Below are 25,068 nucleotides of genomic sequence, written 5' to 3'. Positions count from 1 at the left end.
CAGATGGTTGTAGATGTGTGGTGTTATTTCTAAGGCCTCTGTTCTGTTGCATTGGTCTGTATATCTGTTTTGGTACGAGTACCATGCTGTTTTGGTTACTGTAGCCTTGTAGTACAGTTAGAAGTCAGGTAGCAGGATGCCTCCAGCTTTGTTCTTTTTGATTAGGATTGTCTTGGCTATGCAGGATTGTTTTTGGTTACATATGAAATTTAAAGTAAAAATACGGAACACTTCACGAATTTGCACATCATCCTCGTGCAGGGCCCATGCTAATCTTCTCTGTATCATTCCAATTTTAGTGTATGTGCTGCTGAAGCAAGCACTGGGCTGTTATTACTAACAGTTCCACTAAAATGCACCTGGAGGGCTTCATTTATTGTATGGTGTAATATATTGCTATTTACTTATTTTTATTTATTTATTTATTTAATTTTATTTTTGAGACAGAGTCTCACTCTGTCACCCAGGCTGGAGTGCAGTGGTATGATCTTGGCTCACTGAAACCTCTGTCTCCCAAGTTTAAGCGATTCTCCTGCCTCAACCTCCTGAGTAGCTGGGACCAGAGGCCTGCACCACCACACCTGGATAATTTTTGTACTTTTAGTAGAGACGGGGTTTTGCCATGTTGGCCAGGCTGGTCTCGAACTCCTGACCTCAAGTGATCCACCCGCCTTAGCCTCCCAAAGTGTTGGGATTACAGGCATGAGCCACTGCACCCTGCTACTTAAATGTTTTGAAATGCATTTTTATCTTGTCCTAAACCAGAGGTGTCCAGTCTTTTGGCTTTTCTGGGCCACATTGGAAGAAGAAGAATTGTCTTGGGCTACACATAAAATACGCCAACACTAACAATAGCTGATGAGCAAAAAAAAAAAAAAAAAAGGAAAAAGAAAAGAATCCTCTCAAAATCTCATAATGTTTTAAGAAAGTTTACAAATTTGTTTGGGCTGCATTCAAAGTCTTGGTTGTAGGTTAGACAAGCTTGCCCTAAACCCATTTGCAAAAACGAGCTAAGACAAGTGCATATTTAATAAAATAAAGTATTAAATTTAATAAAAATGAAGTACTAAATTTCTGTTTTGTAAGAACATTGATGATAGACATATGATATGTACAAAATGATAATGTTTGTTAACATTTGCTGTGCACTATGAGACCACAGAGGTATCAGTACCAGCTGTCTCAAATCTGATAAAGGAACAGCCACATCTATTTCAAGTTACTATGGTAGTTATTTTAAGAAGATTGCAGGCAGTGGCAGAAAGTATGTTTTAAGATTACTCTGAGAAGTATGACTTTTCGTTTATACCTATGTATTTATTTATATCATCTATATCTTCTAAATTAATTTCACTCATTTTCAATTCCAAGGTTTCCTGGGTACAAACAAAAAATAAAATCGTAGCTACTGATGTGTGTCATTAGCAGAAAAACTCATCACGCAGTTAGGTGATGCCAGCTTTATAAAGTGTAATCAGGTGCTCCAAGTAGAAAAATCAGTTGATTGCAATAATAGATTTTTTTTTTTTTTTGTCCAATTCATCAAAGTAAAGCTTCTGGAAGTTTCCTCAAATTCAACATCTGAACATTGTTGTGAATGCTATTGTAAATGTAGTTATAAAGTTCCACATTGAAGATAAAATTATAGTTTTTACAGTGATATTAAAAACAAAATCTGGCAGAACACCGTATTTTGGTAAAACTAATATTCTTACTCAAAAAAAATGATGTGCAGCAGAAATATACTTGGAATTGGTACACTGAAAATTCATACTTGTGTCCAAACATGCTCTGATACTCTACCAATCAAAACGGAAGCCACAGTTGCCACAATCTATGAAGGTTTTCAGATATACACAGAATAAACCGTGAAATTATCTTAATGAAGTTGTTGTTGAATTAAATAACAAGTTTGGCATGGCGTTCGGGGCTCTCTTTCTTGCAACTTATCACTGGTTGGATTTTAGAAATGTCTGGGCCTTTGTGAACCAAGCTCTGTGTTGATTTTGACATTTTTTGGAAATAAGTCCTTTAGTTTTTATTTACATTTTATTCAAAATGTGTTGAAAATCTTTATAAAAGTATTCAAGAAACAGAACACCGACAATCTTTAGATTTTGAAACTTTTAGCCAATTGAAGTGTTGCCATTAATGAAAACAAAGTTTGCAAGCAGGAAACCACTGAAGTTTGTCCTCATAAAAGTAGGGGAGAACTGAATAAATTAAACAATGCAAATGCAAATGGTGAACAGGAGTTAATTTTGATATTCTATGATTTCACTTTGGTTCAACTGAAAAATATATATTTTGTACTAAAGTGAAATGAAATGAAGACCTACAACATTGCATCAATCTAAGTATAGCTGAATGTTCAAAAGGATCTGGCAATTTTTCTGATGCTTTGTCTTATTAAAGTATTTGTCAAAGAGAGCTATTATGAGTGGAGGCAACAAAAATGCTATCCGTGAAAAGATTTGGGCTAAAATATTTATACTTTTTTTCTTTTTTTGAGACAGAGTCTCACTCTGTTCTCCAGGCTGGAGTGCAGTGGTATGATGTTGGCTCGCTGCAACCTCCAGCTTCAGGGTTCAAGCAATTCTCATGCCTCAGTCTCCCGAGTAGCTGGAATTACAGGTGTCCACCACCATGACCAGCTAATTTTTGTATTTTTAGTATAGACGGGGTTTTGCCATGTTGGCCAGGCTGGTCTTGAACTCCTGGCCTCAAGTGATCTGCCTGCCTCGGCCTCCCCAAATGCTGGGATTACAGGTGTGAGCCACTGCAGCCACTGCACCCCGCCGGTTTGCACATTTTAATGTAAAAAAAAATTAAATTTGAGACTACTCTCCACATAGCAGAATTCACTTCAAGAGACTATACTTTCTAAAATAAAATTATTGTGGTTTACAGAAAAAGGTCAATTGAATGTGTCAACAATTTCATGTTGTTAACCATAAAATGCAGCTTTGAAGGTAATTGTAGGCAATTTTGTGAAAGAATTAAAAATAAGATCATTTTGAAAAAAATGATTAAAAAAATCATTGTTGTGGTGTTTGAGACAAATGCATCTTACAAACTGATCTAAATATGTGAATTCCTTCATAATTATACGGGATGCATAGTATATTATAATATATTAGGTTATTATATTAGGATATATAATATAATATATATTGCTATGTAGTTTATATTATATGTTATATAATAAATATTTTATATATAATATATAAAATACAAGATAGTAATTCTGCTATCATTATTCTCCAATGTTTGGATAATCAATATCAATAATTTGTTTTGGTTTTAGTGTATAAATTTTCATTATTTAAACTTTTAAAGAAGTAGTTCTAATTTTGCAATAGTTTTAAAAAATGTTTAATTTTTGCAATGGAGGCCTTTTCCTTTTGAAATTACTTTTATGAATTATTTTATCTTCAAATAGATCTACTTTATTGGTCTACCAATATACTACAATCAATGTCAGTCAATAAATATATATTCAAGAATATATCATTTTGGATGGGCGAAGTGGCTCATGCCTGTAATCTCAGCACTTTGGGAGGTTGAGGCGGGCCCATCACTTGAGGTCAGGAGTTCGAGACAAGCCTGACCAACATGGTGAAACCCTGTGTCTACTAAAAATACAAAAATTAGCCGGGCGTGGTGGCGGGTGCCTATAGTCCCAGCTACTCAGGAGGCTGAGGCAGGAGAATCACTTGAACCTGGGAAGTGGAGGCTGCAGTGAGCTGAGATCACGCTGCTGCACTCCAGTCTGGGTAACAAAGTTAGACTCCATCTTAAAACAAAAAACCAAAAAACCAAAAAAAAAAAAAAAGCAAAAAAGAACCCCACATAATTTTAACTATTTTTAACAGTCACTTTTACTCCCAGGTGTTTTACCTGGATAACAAGTAGCCACCCTAACTATAAAGTCTTCATAGGCCAGGCCATTCAGGGAAAACTGACTTTGGAAAATGCAATTCTCATTAGAAAGCAAACTTTTCTGGAAAGAGGAAAGGTCTAGGAAATGGTGATTTCTTCATTTGTTCCTGCAAGCATTCATTCAGGACATGCTTACCACTTGCCTTCAACGGTTCTAGGTGCTAGAGACAGAGGTGATGTGGGGCTTGCATCATAACATGAAGTATAGGACCAGCCTCCTTATGGAATCGATGTTTCAGTTGAAAATTCAAGAGGCATTGCAAAAAGCAGGCATTGCTGGAGCACAGAGTGAGAGAGGGGGTGGGGAAGGGTGAGGCAGGGGAGGCAAGCAGAGAAGGCTGAAGATACATGAGGCCACAGGAAGGATTTGGACTCAGCCCAAAGGATGTGGGAAGCTATTAATGGGTCTTAAACAGAAAGATGACTTGATTTTTTAAAAGAAGATTGCAGGCCGAGCATGGTGGCTGACACCTGTAATCCCAGCACTTTGGGAGGTTGAGGCAAGCAGATCACCTGAGGTCAGGAGTTTGAGACCAGCCTGGCTAACATGGTGAAATCCCGTCTCTACTAAAAATACAAAAATTAGCTGGTGGTGGGTACCTGTAATCCCAGCTACTTGGGAGGCTGAGGCAGAAGAATCACTTGAACCTGGGAGGCAGAGGTTGTAGTGAGCCAAGACTGCACCATTGAACTCCAGCCTGGGCGACAAGAGCAAGACTCTGTTTCAAAAAAAAAAAAAAAAAAAAAAAAGATTGCTTTTCAGGATGAAGAATAAATAGAGAGGACAATATGAACACGGGAAGATTAATAAACAGGCGATGGCAGTCATCCAGGCGAGGGAGGGTGGTCTGACTTTATTTGTGGGCAGTGGAGGTAAAGTGAATGGGTTTGAGAGGTGCAGGAGGTAGAAGAGAGAAGATTCCAGATGGATCAGATGTAGTGGGCTGAGAGCAGGAAAGAGCGAGGTGTCAGGGATGACTCTCAATGTTATCCTTAGTGATGACACTGCTGTTCATTGAGACCGTGACCCCCCTAGGAAGAGCAGACGTCAGGGCACAGACATCGAGCTGGCTCGGGCTGTGCTGGTTTGTGTCATGTTTGCAGGCTGCTCAGATGCACAAGTCCGCGAGCACTGCACCTGCCGTCTAGAGCTTATATGAGAGAATGGAGTAATGAAGGGCTGGGAATTACAGACTGGACCATGGCAAGACTTGGGGGTGGTTAGGTTTGGGAGAGGCAGCGCAGCCCATGATGGGCATAGAGAATAAAAGACTGAATGGACTTCCATGTGTGGACTTGGATGAAAGCAGAGACGTGGGGTCTGGCAGTTGGGTTTCGAGGCCTGGTACTCCCTAAGGGACGTCAGACACTCAGCCCTCTTAGAATTCAGCGGTTCCTGGAAGGGGCTGTGATGTGAGAAGGGGCTTCACCGCTGAGGTGAGTAGCAGTGGTTGGCAGGCAAAGGCAATCAGGTATGGGTTTGTAGTTTGGAGAGGGGTGCGAGTGACTAGGGTGAGCCCTTGGAAGTGGGGGTGACAGCGTGGGACAGTGGGGGCAGAGGGAATCTGGCTGCTCCAGTCATACGTGAGGACACAGCGGCACTGGGGTTTGGCTCATCCCAATTCACAGATGTTGTCATCTGTCTGGTCTCTTTCTGCTGCGATTTGCTACGCTTTCTCCTGACACTAGGCTTAGTGATATGGTTTCCAGATGGAAAGAGAGGAAGGAGGTCCCTGGACTTTTCAAACGTTCCAGGAAATGGAGATGGCAGTAGTACCGTATCAGGACTAATGGTGGGCTCAGCTGGTGATGCCTACTGTTGAACTCTTTAGAGACACACACAGTTCTTCAGCTGGCTACTCCGTAGATTATCCGCTACATGCATAGAATGAATCACTGACACACCTCGGTTTTATGCGCTGGTACTACTGTAGTACTAGGGACCACATCTTGAATATTTTAAAACAGATTCTGCCTTCACTGGTGGTCAGGATGCATGGAGAGGTGATGGCAAGCACTCAAGTCCCAGCGCTGTGACCGTCAAGCCACATTTGGCACTTTATACACCTTTACGCAGGGATAGCTTATTCATTTAAGCAAGGGGTCAGAGATTTCTTTTCCTAAGCAAGGGGTCAAAGATTTCCCTCCCTCCCTCCCTCCCTTCCTTCCTTCCTTCCTTCCTTCCCTCCCTCCCTCTTTTCTTTCTTCTTTCTCTTCCTTCCTTTCTTTCTTTCTTTCTTTCTTTCTTTCTTTCTTTCTTTCTTTCTTTCTTTCTTCCTTTCTTTCTTTCTTTCTTTCTTTTTCTTCTTTCTTTCCTCTTTCTTTTTCTTTCTCTCTTTCTTTTTTCCCTCCCTCCCTCCTTCCCTCCTTTCCTTCCTTCCTTCCTTCCTTCCCTCCTTCCTTTCTGTCTTGCTTTCTTGCCTTTTTTTTTTTTTTTTTGAGACAAGGTCTTACCCTGTCATCCATGCTGGGATGGAATGAAGCAATCACAGCTCACGGCAGCCTCGATCTCCCAGGCTCAAGCTATCCTCCTGCCTCCGCCTCTGGAGTAGCTGGGACCACAGGTGCGTGTCACCATGCCTGGCTATTTTGTTTATTTTTAGCAGAGACTGGGTTTTGCCATGTTGGCCAGGCTGGTCTTGAACTCCTGACCTAAGGGAATCTGTCCGCTTCTGCCTCCCAAAGTGTTGGAATTACAGGCGTGAGCCACCATGCCCAGCCAAGATTTCTTTATGAGGATTGTCTTTATCTGTAATAAGAGGTCTTTTTTTCTCCCCCAAGAACGATTGTTTTACCTTTTCTCTGGCCAGGAGTATCTTGGAACATAGAGGAGATTTGGGCTGTAGTAACTTGAGATGTGTGTGTCTGGGGCTTTGGAAAAGAATATCTCATGACGTGGGTTGGGGCTTTGGATGGGGTACCTTCCTGCACAGCAGAACAATGCTCCTGGCAGAGGATGGGTGAATGTCAACAAGTCCCCACTTAAGGTGCATGTAAAATGCTCCTTCTGTGCCCTGAAATACTGCATTTCCCAAAATGAGCTTGTAGAAGCTTGAATGTAGTGATTCATTCAAGACTTTTAAGAATGTTCTGTGATGACTTTTAGAGTAGTCCAAGAGGAATGTTCCTCCTGTTGATCAGAAGGAACAGAGCTTATAATTTTCATATTAGAGCCAGATGTGACCTGGGGCCTGTACATCATGGCAGGTTTAAGGTAGAAAAGGAAACGTGACATTTTTTGAAATAGCTTGCCACTTGCATTAAATTAGATATATTTCTGGCATTGGGAAGGATGGTGATTTCTGGTTTGACTTGGCTGGGGAGACAATGGTCAACTTCATCTCCTAATAGAAATGACTTTTGAGTTGAGAGCAGAGAACATACCAAATAACACCCTTAATTTCCAGATGAGACAATAAAGGCTGCAAAGAGTAAAGTGCCATTCCCAAGGTCACACAGAATGGACGGAAATCAGAACTCAACCTTTTGGCACCAAGACCAGGGCCATGTCCACTTTACCATCCTGTATCTCCGTATGTGTGTTCTTTTCTTTAGTTCCAAGAATAAAATTGATATCCAAGGAGAGTTCACCGTTGATTCAGATTTGCCTGCATGTAAGTACACCTCCTTCCCCATCCCCCAGATGGGAAGCAGTGCTCAGATGGAAGAAGGTGGCACTCTGTGGTGCTTTGATGGTGTCTCTCTCCAGGCCCCCTTGCTTTCCTGACTCTCCTGGTCTCTCTTGTATGGATTCATGTGTTGCTTTCTGATCTCACTCACAGGTTCCTGGTTTTCTTCATGCTGATTTTCTTCATACTTGTCGTATTTTCTGTTCCTTTGGATGGTTTCGTACTTTCCATGACCTCGTCATCTACTGCCTTAGTTCATTTTGCATGGCTGTAAAGAAATACTGAGACTGGGTGATTTACAAAGAAAAGAGGCAGCCTGGATAATATAGTGAAACCTTGTCTCTACAAAAATAAACTTAAAAATAGCCAGGCATGATGGTGCACATCTGTAATCCCAGCTACTCGGGAGGCTGAGGCAGGAGGATCACTTGAACCTGGGAGGCAGAGGTTGCAGTGAGCTGTGATCCCACCACTACACTCCAACACTGCAGCCTTGGCAACAGAGTGAGACTGTGTCTCAAAAATAGATAATTTTTTAAAAATTTTACTTTAAATTCTAGGGTACATGTGCATAACGTGCAGGTTTTTTACATATGTATACATGTGCCATGTTGGTGTGCTGCACCCGATAACTCATCATATACATTAGGTATGTCTCCTAATGTTATCCCTCCCCCCTCCCCCCACCCCCTGGCAGGCCCTGGTATGTGATGTTCCCCACCCTGTGTCCATGTGTTCTTATTGTCACTCATCTGACAAAGGGATAATATCCAGAATCTACAATGAACTCAAACAAATTTACAAGAAAAAAACAAACAACCCCATTTAAAATTAGGCGAAGGATATGAACAGACACTTCTCAAAAGAAGACATTTATGCAGCCAACAGAGACATGAAAAAATGCTCATCATCACTGGCCATCAGAGAAATGCAAATCAAAACCACAATGAGATACCATCTCACACCAGTTAGAATGGCAATCATTAAAAAGTCAGGAAACAACAGGTGCTGGAGAGGACGTGGAGAAATAGGAACACTTTTACACTGTTGGTGGGACTGTAAACTGGTTCAACCACTGTGGAAGACAGTGTGGCGATTCCTCAAGCATCTAGAACTAGAAATACCATTTGACCCAGCCATCCCATTACTGGGTATATACCCAAAGGATATAAATCATGCTGCTATAAAGACACATGCACACGTATGTTTATTGCAGCACTATTCACAATAGCAAACACTTGGAACCAACCTAAATGTTCATCAAAAATAGATAAATTTTTAAAAATAATAAAAGATGTTGATTTGCATTATGGTTCTGCAGGCTGTGCAAGAAGCGTGGCATCAGCATCTGCTTCTGGTGAGGCTTCAAAAAGCTTCTAATCTTGGCGGAAGGAGAAGGGGGAGTAGGTATGGCACAGGGTAGGAAAGGGAGCAAGAGAGAGGGGAGCAGGAGGAGGAGGTGCCAGGTTTCTCCCAACAGTCAGTTCTCACGGGGACTCACAGAACAAGAACCCACTCATTATCTTGAGGACCCCGCCAAGCCATTCATGAGGGATCCATGCCCATGACCCAAACAGCCACCACTAGGCCCCACCTCCAACACTAGGGATCACATTTCAACATGAGATTTGGAGGAGACAAACATTCAAACTTTATCATCTACTTATACCCTAATGATGACCGAACTAATATCTCCAATTAAAGCTTGTTTCCTTGGCTTCAGAAGCCTGTGGAGCATCCAAGTCTGTCCCCCCAGTATGTGGTGGACAGAGCTGCATCTACATCACTTCCGTTTATATAATCCTTTACTGGCTCTTTAACACCTGCAGGAGCATGTAACTGGGCACACAAGGGCCTCCATGACCGGGCATCAGCCTAATTTTCTAGCATTACCACTTTTCAGTCCTTGCCTCTCACTATGTCCCATAATAACACCTGATAGCCATCATCTCCTTCCATCCCTGTGTGCCACACCTGGTATACCTTGAAGTTCTGAACTCTTTCTGCACTGATATGTTGAGACACAGATGTCACTACCATCCATGACTTTTTTTTTCTTTAAGAGGGAATCTTGCTCTGTCACCCAGGCTGGAGCACAGTGGTACGATCTCAGCTCATGGCAACTTCTGCCTCCTGGGTTCAAGCGATTCTCCTGCCTCAGCCTCCTGAGTAGCTGGATTATAGGTGCCCACCACCATGCCTGGCTAATTTTTGTATTTTTATTAGAGACGGGGTTTCACCATATTGGCTAGGCTGGTCTCAAACTCCTGACCTCAAGTGATCTGACTGCTTTGGCCTCCCAAAGTGCTGGGATTATAGGAGTGAGCCACCGTGCCCAGCCCATGACTTTTTTTAAGAAAAAATATTCTCATAGGAAAAAGTTTCCTTTGTTTGGGATTCCCCATGTGTGTTCCTACAGAATACCTTGGTATCTTGGAATCTTGGTATGGAACAATGTGGAGTTTGAGAAAGCCCCCAGTCACCTTGTTTGTCACGCCCTCCCTCAGGAGGGGATTTTTCTCTGTCACTGAAAATAGCTGCTGAGGGCGGATATGACCCCCACCCTTTCCCCATGTGGAACAGAGGCATTCATTGTCTCTGGTGGATTTCTGTCTTGTAGACAAAATCATCTCTCTCTGTAGCCACTGAGACACAGTTCGTTTTGAAGCCTGAAGGTTTCCCTTGCTTAATTGATGAGGAACTAATAAAGCATGCCCTGTTCCTTGGAGTACAGCCCTATTAATGGCAGGATTCTGATATTACTTTTGCACACGTATTAAATTGCAGCCCAGAAGCCAGATCTTCTACTCTTTGCAAACTTAATGGAAAGCAAGGGAGGCAGGTGGCAGTAACAGGTAAATGATGAACAAGAGTCATTGTGTGCCTGGAGTTATTAAATTTTTCTCTGGGGCAGTCTCAGAAAAATGCTCCTGGGCTTTATCTAAGAATAATAGATTTTGAATCAGAAGGGACCTTAAAGGTTATCAGAATTTAGAGGTAATCTGCCGCCCAGAGTAAAAATCCCATCTTCAGGGACTGCGATAAATGGTTATATCCAGCCTTAAAAAAAAAAAGTTTCCAGTGACTGGGAGCTCACGGCAACTTGAGGCAGCCAATCATTGTGAGCAAATAGAAAGCTTATGTTAGCAAGTAGCCACTTCATAGTTGACTCAAAATCTGTTTCTAGAATAAACTTCTGGATGGGACCCAAAATAAATTCTCGCTATACTCATTTCTTGTAGCTATACAGAGATAGAGCTAGATAATTCAATTGGAAAGACTGTAGAAATGGAGGGGCTCTGAATCAAGTGCTCAGATGCCCTGGATTTATTTGGCGAGTACCAACTGCAAACATTTGTTCCATTGTCAGACTAAATGCCACAGCCGTGATTTCCAGTCACTGCAGCACGAGGCCATCCAGAAGCGTGGTTATTCCCATTACAGTTGATAGAAACAGCAGATTGAAAAAAAGAAGCACAATGACAAAAAAGGTAAACCCCTAAAGTGAGTTTCTTTTATAAGTCACTACAGCACTTATACTTGATTCATTTATAATTGTAGGACGTATTTATTCATTAGTTCTTGATGTGTGGATGAATACTCAGATCTCTTATGAAGACTGAGATTTTCCCAGGCATCTGGGTTCTATATATTGGAAATAAATCACTGTTTGATTTTTTGGTTTGAAAATTGGGCTATTTGTCCCTGGGGATGTTTATTTGTTGTAAATAACTAATACATAAACAAAAATGTAAATCTCATACAATTTTTGCATTATAAAATATTCTTTTTTAACGATTTACAACTTTTCAGCCATTAAAAATGGACAAAAGAAAACTATTCTTAGTTCAAAGGCATATAAAAAGAGGCAGCTGCAATCAAATTAGAACTCGGGATTAAAAAACTCACTCAAAATCACACAACTACGTGGAAACTGAACAACCTGCTCCTGAATGAATACTGGGTAAATAACAAAACTAAGGCAGAAATAAGTAAGTTCTTTGAAACCAATGACAACAAAGACACAACATACCAGAATCTCTGGGACATAGCTAAAGCAGTGTTTAGAGGGGAACTTATAAAACTAGGTGCCCACAGGAGAAAGCGGGAAAGATCTGAAATTGACACCCTAACATTACAATTAAAAGAACTAGAGAAGCAAGAGCAAACAAATTCAAAAGCTAACAGAAGACAAGAAATAACTAAGATCAGAGTGGAACTGAAGGGGATACAGGCACAAAAAAATCCTTCAAAAAATCAGTGAATGCATCAGCTGGTTTTTTGAAAAGATTAACAAAATAGATAGACTGCTAGCCAGACTAATAAAGAAGAAAAGAGAGAAGAATCAAATAGACACAATAAAAAATGATACAGGGATATCACCACTGATCCCACAGAAATACAAACTACCATCAGAGAATACCATAAACACCTCTACACAAATAAACCAGAAAAATCTAGAAGACATTGATAAATTCCTGGAAACATACACCTTCCCAATACTAAACCAGGAAGAAGACAAATCCCTGAATAGACCAATAACAAGTTCTGAAATTGAGGCAGTGATTAATAGCCTACCAAACAAAAAAAGCCCAGGACCAGAAGGATTCACAGATGAATTCTACCAGAAGAACAAACAGGAGCTGGTACCATTCCTTCTGAAACTATTTCAAACAATAGAAGAAGAGGGACTCCTCCCTGACTCATTTTATGAGGCCAGCATCATCCTGATACCAAAACCTGGCAGAAACACAACAAAAAAAGAAAATTTCAGGCCAATATACCTGATGAACACTGATGCAAAAATCCCCAATAAAATACTGGCAAACTGAATCCAGAAGCACATCAAAAAGCTTATCTGCCACAATCAAGTCAGCTTCATCCCTGGTTGCAAGGCTGGTTCAATATATGCAAATCAATAAATGTAATCCATCACATAAACAGAACCAATGACAAAAAACACATGATTATCTCAATAGCTGGAGAAAAGGCCTTTGATAAAATTCAACACCCTCTCATGCTAAAAACTCTCAATAAACTAGATATTGATAGAACGTATCTCAAAATAAGAGCTATTTATGACAAACCCACAGCCAATGTCATACTGAATGGGCAAAGGCTGGAAGCATTTCCTTTGAAAATCAGCACAAGACAAGGATGCCCTCTCTCACCACTCCTATTCAACATAATATTATAAGTTCTGGCCAGGGCAATCAGACAAAAGAAAGAATTCAAATAGGGTATTCAAATAGGAAGAGAGGAAGTCAAATTGTCTTTGTTTGTAGATGACATGATTGTATATTTAGAAAACCCCATCGTCTCAGTCCAAATTCTCCTTAAGCTGATAAGCAACTTCAGCAAAGTCTCAGAATACAAAATCAATGTGCAAAAATCACAAGCATTCCTATACAGCAGTAATAGACAAACAATCAAATCATGAGTGAACTTCCTTTCACAACTGCTACAAAGAGAATAAAATACCTAGGAATAAAACTTACAAAGGATGTGAAGGACCTCTTCGAGGAGAACTACAAACCACTGCTCAAGGAAATAAGAGGATGCAAACAAATGGAAAAACATTCCATGCTCATGAATAGGAAGAATCAATATTGTGAAAATGGACATACTACCCAAAGTAATTTATAGATTCAATGCTACCCTAATCAAGCTACCAGTGACTTTCTTCACAGAATTAGAAAAAACAACTTTAAATTTCATATGGAACCAAAAAAGAGCCCATATAGCCAAGACAATCCTAAGCAAAAAGAGCGAAGCTGGAGGCATCATGCTACCTGACTTCAAACTATCCCAAAACAGATTTATAGACCAATGGAACAGAACAGAGGCCTTAGAAATAATGCCATACATCTACAACCATCTGATCTTCGACAAACCTGACAAAAAGAAGCAATGGGGAAAGGATTCCCTATTGAATAAACGGTGTTGGGAAAACTGGCTAGCCATCTGCAAAAAGCTGAAACAGGACTTCTTCCTTACACCTTATACAAAAATTAACTCAAGATGGATTAAATACTTAAATGTAAGACCTAAAACCATAAAAACCCTAGAAGAAAACCTAGGCAATACCATTCAAGACATAGGCATGGGCAAAGACTTCATGACTAAAACACCAAAAGCAATGGCAACAAAAGCCAAAATTCACAAATGGGATCTAATTAAACTAAAGAGCTTCTGCACAGCAAAAGAAACTATCATCAGAATGAACAGGCAACCTACAGAATGGGAGAAAATTTTTGCAATCTATCCATCTGACAAAGGGCTAATATCCAGAATCTACAAAGAACTTAAACAAATTTACAAGAAAAACAAACAATCCCATCAAAAAGTGGGCAAAGGATATGAACAGACACTTCTCAAAAGAAGACATCTATGTGGCCAACAAACGTATAAAAAAGCTCATCATCACTGGTCATTAGAGAAATGCAAATCAAAACCACAATGAGATACCATCTGAGGCCAGTTAGAATGGCAATCATTAAAAAGTCAGGAAAAAACAAATTCTGGAGAGGATGTGGAGAAATAGGAACACTTTTACACTGTTGGGAGTGTAAATTAGTTCAACCATTGTGGAAGACAGTGTGGCGATTCCTCAATGATCTAGAATCAGAAATACCATTTGACCCAGCAATCCCATTACTGGGTATGTACCCAAAGGACTGTAAATCATTCTAGTATAAAGACACATGCACATGCATGTTTATTGTGGCACTATTCACAATAGCAAAGACTTGGAACCAACCCAAATGCCCATTAATGATAGACTGGATAAAGAAAATGTGGTACATATACACCATGGAATACTATGCAGCCATAAAAAGGTTGAGTTCATGTCCTTTGCAGGGACATGGATGAAGCTGGAAATCATCATTCTCAGCAAACTAACACAGGAAGAGAAAACCAAACACCGCATGTCCTCACTCATAAGTGGGAATTGAACAATGAGAACACATGGACACAGGCAGTGGAACACCATACACCAGGGCCTGTCGGGGGGTGGGGGGCTAGGGGAGGGATAGCATTAGGAGAAATACCTAATATAGATGATGGGCTGGTGGGTGCAGCAAACCACCATGCCACGTGTATACCTATTTAACAAACCTGCACATTCTGCACATGTATCCCAGAACTTAAAGTACAATAAATCCAAAAATCAATACAAAACAAACAAACAAACAAACAAAAAACCAGGCAGCTGACTGGATTTCACTTACAGGCCAGTTGGCCAACTAAGGCAGTTTAGCTCACTGCTTTCTCCCGTCCAAACCTCTAGTGACTTCCTTTTCTTACTCAATGTGCTTTTGATGTCCTCATGGAGTGTCCTGCCGGGCAAGGAAGGATATTCGGTGGAATTAGTCTTTGGCTTCATACCCATTCAAGTAAGTCCCTTAGCTCAGCTTCAAGGTCAGGATGGGTCAATGTCTAATCAGTCTCAAATCAGGAGAGTAGAGGGTCCTCTCAGACTGAAACTGGAAGAATATGAAACCTCACGTACACATGAGATGGTGATGGTCATAAACTTCAACTGCTTCTCCGCCACAGATCTAAAACATCCTCTTTTGCCTTCCTCTGTGGATGTCTCTGAGAAATGCCTTCCCCCAAATTACTTCTTGTGATTAAAAGGAGAAGTTTTTAAGTGAATGGTGGGAAGAGAAGAAAAGGAACAGGAAACATCTTTGGAGACATTTAGGCATTCTCACAAGAGGTTTTTCAGAGACACATCACTTAGTCTTTTACACCTGCTGTTTTCATATTCCAGCAAGAAAGTTTTCCTGGCTTCAAAACTTGAGCAAGTGATCTGGAAGCTTAGATATCCTATATTCTGTGGCTGCCAGTGGTTCGTGTAAAAGATCTGAGGACAGCCAGGAAGTTGCCTGATGGACTGGAAATGAAGCCAGGTTCTTCCTATGGAACCTCGCTTTTCTTTAGGGGAAGAAATTGCCCTGACTTCATCAACAAGCTGCTCTCATTTGGTATGGCCAATTATAGGCAAGTATGGGCTCAAATGAAGTTTTTGAGTAAAAGAACTGAAACGGAAAATAAAACTCACTCATAGCTTATGATACATCAAAGTTTGGCTTCTGCCTTGATAGTCTTCCAAAAATCTGTTGTTTGGCTTTGACTGGGACCTTTGGAAAGTCGAAGAGCTCCATGCTGACTGCAGTGTCATTTCTGCCATCTCTGAACTTGTGTGCAATCAATGACTGTGAGATCACACAGATCAACAACACACTGAATGTTATTCATATTAACGTGGCATATGACTTCAATTTGTTATTAATGTGTGAACATTCACTTTCACAAAAAGCACTATAGATGTAATCTGGAGTACAAAATCTCTTTATGTCCTTTATATGTTGACATTGTATTCTATCAGTCAAATGCTGCAATAATTAATCACTTATGAAAAGCTGTTCATTTGATATGAAAATTATCAAGTACTTTCAAACTTTTAAATAAACAAAGAAATACGTTGATCATTATACAAATTTAAGGGATAGTACGTTAGATGGATAACTATGAAGGATGCTTACATATTTTTTGAGGCAACCAATGCTTATAAGCATTTAAATAATAATACAACACAGAATCATAGCTATGATATTATATGATATTCTAATCTTTATATAATTGATTGTTGTCATTCACGACATTTAAGGACCTTGAAAAACTCTATCTAATATTTGTCACTTAATTTCATGGGGGCCATGAATTCTTTTAAGACAAAGTACTGTTTGGGATTCTTTCACATTTTGTGAAGGAGAAGCCAGATAGATTGTCATCTTTGTAAACCCAAAGTTTCATGAAATGGAAACTCTGAAGTCATATATTATGATTTCTATGATAAATTATCTTTGACCCAAACGTAATACAAATTGTGAAAAGTATTCAGAAAAGATTAAAATGTGACAGCAGAATAAGATACTCCCAAATATCCAGCTTCTTCTTTCATCAGCCTTGATTGAAAGTGAACACCAATTTACAAACTATTATTGTTTCTGCAGCATAATATTAAACTTTTACGATATACTACTAACACTTCTAATAATAAGAATGTAATAATTAATTTTTTGAATACTATTCCAGGCCAACTCTATATCTCATAAGTTCATTCTGTGAGAGCACTATTTTGACATTAGTCAAATGTTAATTTTAACAATTGGTGGTTGGTATTGGACTGAAACATTTTGGGCTTCATTTATGGTCTTTAGTACTCTCTTCTAGATTCCAGGGGCTGGAAGTCTGAAAACTACATTTCTAAGACATCTACTGGCAAGAGATGAAAATGTGAAAGACAAAGAGAAGTCACTGTGAGATTCTGCTGTCCCAGTTAACAGGAGCAGGAAGCTCATGGACTCTTGACTCTTGAAGCCGGCAATGGCAATGGCAGCAAAGGCCACCACAGACAACTGTGAGCTGTTGCAGCTGTCATGAGGCAACAGGGGCAGGTGATTGCATGCTGCAGTGGCATCTGCAGTGAGTCCCGCAGTGTCAGTAAGGATGCGTCTATGGAGAGGGTTGACAGCAGTACTGAATTTAGTGGTTCATACAGGAAATGAATAAAAAATAAGTTTGCAAAAATAGGGTGAGTTACGCTTCAGATAACTTGCAAACCAGTCCAAAGAGTTGCTGTTTTCTGTCTATCAGGAAAATACTTGTTGTTAGTTCTAGCTGGTTTTATTTAGCTAGATCCAGAACTGTTTTAAGATCAGAAAGGGATATTTATTTTTTATCTTCATATTCTTTGTTCATAGATAGAGACAAGATGAAATGCTGTAAGAGCAGGGACATTCCTAGAAAAAACAGATAAGTCTATTAGGAGTTTCTGCTAGAGAACTTGTAGGTACAAGTCTCTATTAATAATAATTTCTTACATTTCTATAGCATTTTGTGAAAGCTTTTAGCATCCATTATTTAATTTGTGCTTGCAATAAACCTGTGAGCTAGGTTTAATTATTATCTTGATTTTAAGAATAAAGAAATGAATGTTCATTCTGCTAGACAACATGCCCAAACATATACAATTAGCAGTAGAGCCTGGAGTCAGTCTTGTGTCATTTGACTCCTGGTTTCTATTCTCTCTCTTACACAGCATTTCTCTATCTTTAAAAAAGAAAGATCTCCAATGGAACAGAGTAGAGAGCCCAGAAATAGGGCCACATATCTATAACCATCTGATCTTAGATAAAGCTGACACAAAGAAGCAATGGAGAAAGAACTTCCTATTCAATAAATGGTGCTGGAATAATTGGCTAGCCATTATGCAGAAGATTGAAACTGGACCCCTTCCTTACGCCATACAAAAAAAATAAACTCAAGATGGATTAAAGACTTAAATGTAAAACCCCAAACTACAAAAACTCAGAAGACAACCTAAGCAACACCATTCTGGACATAGGAACTGGCAAAGATTTCATGAGGGGGATGCCAAAAGCATTTGCAACAAAAGCAAAAATTGACAAATGGAATCTAATTAAACTTAAGAGCTTCTTCATAGCAAAAGAAACTATCAACAAAGTACCAGACAACCTAGAGAATGGGAGAAAATTTTTGCAAACTGTGTCTGACAAAGCTCTAATATCCAGCATCTATAAGGAACTTTAACAAATTTACAGGAAAAAAACAAACAACCCCATTAAAAAGTGGGCAAAAGACATGAACAGACACTTTCCAAAAGAATATGTACATGCAGCCAACAAGCGTATGAAAAAATGCTCAACATCACTGATCATTACAGAAATGCAAATCAAAACCACAGTGAGATACCATCTCACACCAGTCAGAATGGCTATTACTAAAAAGTCAGAAAATAACAGAAGCTGGTGAGGAACACTTATGCATTGTTGGTGAGAGTGTAACTTAGTTCAACCATTGTGGAAGACAGTGTGGCAATCCTTCAAAGATCTAAAAACAGAACTACCGTTTGACCCAGCAATCCCATTACTAGGTATATATCCAAAGGAATATAAATCATTCTGTTATAAAGACACATGCACACGTATGTTCATTGCAGCACTATTTGTAATAGCAAAGACATGAAATGAACCTTAATGCCCATTGGTAGCAGACTGGATAAAGAAAATGTGGTACACATACATCATGGAATACTATGCAGCCATAAAAAAGAATGAGATCATGTTCTTTGCAGGAACATGGATGGAGCTGATGACCATTATCCTTAGCATACTAATGCAGGAACAGAAATCAAATACCACATGTTCTCACTTATAAGTGGGAGCTAAATGATGAGAGCACACAGACACAAAGAGAAGAGCAACAGACATTGGGGCCTACTTGAAGGTGGTTGGGTGGGAAGAGGGAGAGGAGCAGAAAAAATAACTATTGAGTACTATGCTTAGTACCCAGGTAATGAAATAATCTGTACAACAAATCCCCATGACATTAGTTTACCTGGATAAGAAACCTGCACATGTACCCCTGAACTTAAAAGTTAAAAAAGGCCTCATTTCTCCTTTTGAGAAACATGTACAGTTCCTTCTCTTCTTTAATGTTTTATATAGATTACTTTCTATGCCAAGACTGTTGTGCTACTAAGATTTCACAGATTCGTAAATATACAGATGTTCTTCAACTCATGATGGGATTACGTCTCAATATACCCATTGTAAGTTGAAAATGTCATAGGTCAAACATGCATTTGACTCAACTAATCTTCTGAGTGTCATATCTTAGCCCAGATGACCTTACATGTTCTCAGAACACTTGCATTAGACTACAGGTGGGCAAAATCTTCTAACACAAAGCCCATTTTATAATAAATATTGTTGCAGATGTGATTGACTGGGGCCAGCCTTGCAGTCAGTAAAAGAATTTACCAACAGTCATGGGTAAAGAAAGGCAGATTTATAAGAGAAAGTATGAAGATATGTTGCCAGAGTGCAATGGGTAGCACAGCAAAGAAGGGGCTGTCTGCATAGAGGCAGAGGCTGGAGGGAAGCTTTATAGGGTCATGCTGGAGAGGTTACAAGCAGAAAAGGCTATAGTGCTAGGGCTACATGAAGAGCAAGGTATTCGGGAACAGGATGTTGTGCTAAGCAGTTGTTTGTGGTTAGCTGTCTCTCAGAAAAATTGCTCCCCCCTACCCTGGGGTTCCCTCCTTGCTACCTTGTCTTATCAGGATTCCACAAATGGCTCATGTGATTGAATGAATACAGTACACTGTAAGGCATAGTATTAGTGGTTCATCTTTGTGATCGCATGGCTGGCTGGGAGCTGCAGCTTGCTGCTGCTACCCAGTGTCATGAGGGTATCTTACAGCATATTGCTAGCCCAGTAAAAGATCAAAATTCAAAACTCAAAGTATAGCAAGGTGTGGTGGCTCATGCCTGTAATCCTAGCACTTTGGGATGCCATGGGGGGCAGATTGCTTGAGCTCGGGAGTTGGAGACCAGCCTGGATAACATGGCAAAACCCCATCTTTATAAAAAATACAAAAATTAGCCAGGTGTGGTGGCATTTGCCTGTAGTCCCAGCTACTTGGGAGGCTGAGGTGGGAAGATCGCTTGAGTCCAGAAGGCAGAGGTTGCAGTGAGCCAAGATTGTGCCACTGCACTCCAGCCTGGGCAACAGAGCCAGACCCTGTCTTCCCCTCCCCCCAAAAAAAGTCAAGTATAGTTTCTATTGCATGCATATTGTTTTCATACTATTGTAAAGTCAAAAACTCTTGTCAAACCATTGTAAGAGACCACCTGCATATCATATGTTGAAACTACAAATAGAACACCCTCCCTTCCTTTCTATATTCTTTTTATTTTGCAAATATGGCCTTCTCTCCATGCTGCCTCTCTAATCTTGCTTTAGTTGGTCTTTTGATGATAACAAAAGAATGCCAATCTCTTTTCACCTAAATTTCATTTTCACCAGTAAATGAATGTTTATTGGTGAAAATTTATTGGTTAAAATATTTATTGGTGAATATTAATTCATTTATTGGTTGGCTAGACTGCATCATCAGTTTAGTTGTCAATAAACATATAAGGGAATATACATATGAGATATATATCTGAATACCTGAAAAGTCACATGTGAAAAACACAGGGACTATTGAAAAATTCTATGGACACAAAGTTCTCCCTTAGGAGTCTATATAAGTGGCTAGACTGTCTTTTGGCATTTATTTTTGTAGAGAAACATGAAGTCAAGGGGTTTTCCTCAATTTACATAACTTTTTAAAAAACGCTTATTTTTTGTCCCGTACTGAAATCTTGCCATACGTTTTCTTTATCTAATATTTGCATAAAAATTACAAGTCAAACATCTGTCTTTTATGTAAACTCTCTTTTCACTAATCCTTGTTGTGAAACCTTTTATCTGAGTGGTCTTTGTCCTTGTCTGGGTTTTCTAGAAAACAGAGCCTGAGATAAAGCTTATATGCTAAAGCCTCATGGAAAGTATGATCCCAGGAAGGCAAGGCTGAGGGCAAGGCAAGAAGAGAGAGAAAGCAAATATAAGTTGGTGAGTGACAGAGCTGGCTGTAGCTTCTCATTCCTTGATTGTAAGTGCGCCTTCCAGAGGTGCCATGGGACCACTGCACCTTAGAACCATCACTCTTCCCTTGGTTATGAGCGTGTCTTCCAGAGTTGCTGCGGTACCACTGCACCTTGGAACCATCGCTGGGTGCAGAATAAGAGAGAAATTGATCTGTTGCTCCTTACAGTCTCTTGCCTTTCATTGCTCAAAGTTCCTCCTTGGGTGTTAACTGTCTCTCCTTTCCAGGTCCTGATGTGCTGCCTCTTCCAGCAGCCACTGGGGAAGCCACACCCAGTCCCCTGAATCAGGGTTCACCATTGGGGTTCAGAAGTGCAGGTAGGAGGAGCAGGGCCTCTGGGGTCACATGGGATCTGGCCTGGCTGCTGAAAGCTGCCTGGCTTCAGTCACAGTGGTCTGTGGAGGCCTGGCCCACTCTTACCAACAGAGGAGTGGCGCTTGCCTCTTGGGACCTGAGGCACTGATGGGGTCAGGAGATGAGGCATCAAAGCCAAGGCTCTCCACTGAGCAAGTGGCCAAGCGTCCTTGGGGCCAGAGGCACCAAACAAATCCAAGGAGGAGCAGGAACTGCAGCGAGCACATTTGCAAGCTCGTGCTTCTCAGGAGAGAATTTCCTTTCCTTTCCTCTAGATTCACAATCTTAGGTTTAATTTTAAAAGAAGTCCTTGGTTCTCTGTATTTAAATTTTGGGGTGTCCTTTAGGTTTGTTTTACAAGTAACTATTTCAGCCCCTTTCCCAATGGCATTTCTGCTCTTCACTGCCTACATTTAATCCTGATCTTGCATTTTTCATTTCCTTGAAATCCTCACCTCATTTAGATAATTCTGTCATTCTTTTGTCAGAATCTGTTCTTTCCCTCTTATAAATACTAAATTAATTTTCTAAGGATTTTCATTCAGTTGAAATAGCAAATAATATTAGAGGGTTTTAAAAAATCATCAGTTCTATTTTCCTTGATCTCAGCATTTTTCCCCACTTAGATATCTTGCCGGTATTTTTAATCTTTTTCACTCTAACAAGAGGGATAAACCTATCCTGATGAGCTTTGTAGATTGTTGTTGGCCCCACTCTCTGTCTATAATACGCACTGGTTAAACTGTATTTTGGGCATCAAATTTCACAGTGTTTGCCGGCTTTCCTTCAGTGTTACTCGCCTAAAATGAGAGAGAGTTTCTCCTATTTCTATGGCCCAGGGATCACACACACTCCCTGTTACACACACATACATTCTGTTTCTAAGGATGCATGACCCAGGTGAGCATTAAGCCTCCAGCTCCTCCTTTAATGCTTTCTTTCAGGGGTCATACCTCCCAGCATATCCACTCTCAAGGGCCTCTTCCTACTGATGTGCTTTCTGGATGCTATAGCCCTTGACTGGATATAGAAAGAGGTAATGTATGCATCAAAAAAGCTTGGTGCAATACAGAGCTAACTGGTGGTGTGGTGTTTTTCTAACCAAGGGCCAGATGATGGGATAGAGATGAGGAATTCAACCACCTTCTTTAAGGAAGGTAAGATTGCTCTGTTACTTCCAACATCACGTGGACGGAGAGTTTTCCAGTTCAGTTCCACCTGCTTTATAGTCAGTGGAAATTTCTACCAGACTGTGGAAATAGATTAGCCATCAGTTCTAGTGTTCGCTGTTCTTTTCAGTTTTTGTCTTTCTCTGTGTCTTTGTGGGCATTTAGAGAGGGGCTACATCAGCGGCTGCTGGTCCCAGGACACTTTAGGGTAGACTTCCTCTGAGTCTATCATTGTGCCCCCGCCAACAGCCCCACACACGAGCTCCCTCCTCCTTAAATTAGACACCTGCTTGCTGTTAGCAAACCCTCTACTCTTGTTCCCCATACCAGTGCACCCCTCTTATTTCCTGTGCAGTCTCAAATTCTGAACATCTTGCAGTTTTCGCTTCTTGCTTGAGGTTCTCCTGGCTGCTCCAGCTCTCCCTTGATTCCTAGGCTCCTGGCAATCTGTGCTGTGCAACCGTGCAAGTAGTTACCAAGGTCCTGGTCCTGTGCACACGTTGGATTTCTTCCACTAGACTGTCAGCTTTGACAGAGAAGGGGTCGTGCCTTATTTATCCTTCTGTCTTCTTTATAGAAATAGACATGTAGTAGACAGTGTACTTTTGTGATAGCCACCTATGGGTGTGGCATTTTAGAACCACATCTAGAAGCCATCTTGATACCCACATTTGCTCCAAAGAATTTAATATTGCCGTATCAGTAATCTCTTTTATTAGAGGGTAAACACAAGTGTGTAAGACAAGTTCAACTACCTATCTATGTGTTCATCTATATGACCTTTTTTTTTCCTGATCTCTGAAAAAGAAACTCATATATGAACTCTTTACTGAAAAATATGTAGTTCATTAATATGCCAATGAATATCAAGGTTAAGAACACAGGTTCTCAGCTGGGTCCGGTGGCTCATGTCTGTAATCCCAGCACATTGGTAGGCTGAAGTGGGAGGATTGCTTGAGTCCAGGAATGGGAAACCAGCCTGAGCAACATGGTGAGACTCCCTCTCTACCAAAAATTAACTGGGCAGAGTGGCACGTGCTTGTAGTTCCAGCTACTCGGGAGGCTGAGGTAGGAGGATCCCTTGAGCCCAGAAGGCAGAAGTTTCAGTGAGCCAAGGTAGAGCCACTGCACTACAGCCTGGGTGACAGAGGAGACCCTGTCTTAAAAAAAAAAAAGAACACAGGTTCTGGTATTAGATGCCTTAAGGTGGAATCCTGTTTCTGACATTGGCTCAGTTTTGTCTTCTGTAAAAGGGACAAATATATTATTATCTGCTACAATAGTGTTTTTGTAAGGATTAAATTATTTAGTAGCATTTACTTAATGAATACTTACCAGTGCTGGGAAATGGTTATACTGCATAAGCTGGCCTTCTTCATTTCAAAACCATTGCTGGTCTCACATTGGATGTTTTCTCCCCACTGCCTAGAGTGGCCACAGAAGCATTTTATACAAGCCTCACCCTTTCCCCACAGCTTCATCATCATCTTTACCTGGGGTTTGCTCCTCCAGGGACACCTGGCTCACATTTCATTCAATGAGTTTTTTTTTGTTTTTTTGTTTTTTGTCTTTCCTGAGAGTTTTGGGATGGAAGCAAATGCTATTTTGGTCTCTTTTCAATAGGAACTGGAAGAAAACACCAAGGCTGTCTCTCAAGTCAGCAGTGGACACCCTGCGACCTCCACGGTGGATTACCCATCATGCCTACTTGACCCACTTGGATTTGGTGTCTTGTGGAGTCTCACATTTGCTGTTAACTTTTCAATTATTAGCCTTGCCTCTCCAAAACTTTCAAAATCTCCCCTGAAGAAAGAGAAAGAATGTAATTTATTGAGCAATTCCAGGTACCATGCTTGGTTCATTTGGTTCATTTTGTATTTATCAGGTAGTTTAACCCATATACCAACTCCAAGATGCATTATTCACATTTTGTCTCTTTCTCTCTCTCTTTTTTTTTTTTTTTTTTTTTTTTTTTTGAGGTGGGTGCTCAGTACTCTCTTCAGGAAGATGGGTAGTTTAACCCATATATCAACTCCAAAATGCATTATTCACATATTCTTTTTTTTCTTTTCTGTTTGAAATGGAGTCTTGCTCTGTCACCCAGGCTGGAGTGCAGTGGCACAATCTCAGCTCACTGCAACCTCCGCCTCCCAGATTCAAGTGATTCTCCTGCCTCAGCCTCCCGAGTAGCTGGGACTACAGTCATGCACCACCATGCCTAATTAATTTTTGTACATATATATATATATATATATACTTTTTTTTTTTTTTTAGTAGAGACGTGGTTTTGCTATGTTGGCCAGGCTAATCTCAAATTCCTGATCTCAAGTGATCCTCCCACCTTGGCATCCCAAAGTGCTGGGATTACAGGCATGAGCCACTGTGCCTGGCCCATTATTAATATTTTCTAGCTGAAGAAATGAAGGCTCCAAGAAATTGTGACTTG

General features: G+C 40.3%; 1 non-coding gene across 1 annotated transcript; it reads right to left on the bottom strand.

Moving 5' to 3' along the window:
- Nucleotides 1-216: 216 nt before the first annotated feature.
- Nucleotides 217-323, bottom strand: LOC112134727 (U6 spliceosomal RNA). Its single transcript, XR_002916090.2, has one exon. It is a non-coding gene; the product is annotated as a U6 spliceosomal RNA (small nuclear RNA).
- Nucleotides 324-25,068: the final 24,745 nt, after the last annotated feature.

The sequence above is a fragment of the Pongo abelii genome, chromosome 7, assembly GCF_028885655.2.
Source record: "Pongo abelii isolate AG06213 chromosome 7, NHGRI_mPonAbe1-v2.0_pri, whole genome shotgun sequence".
In the NCBI taxonomy this organism is placed as follows: domain Eukaryota; kingdom Metazoa; phylum Chordata; class Mammalia; order Primates; family Hominidae; genus Pongo; species Pongo abelii.
Note: the sequence above shows the minus strand (reverse complement) of the source record. Positions and strands in the feature narration are given on the sequence as shown.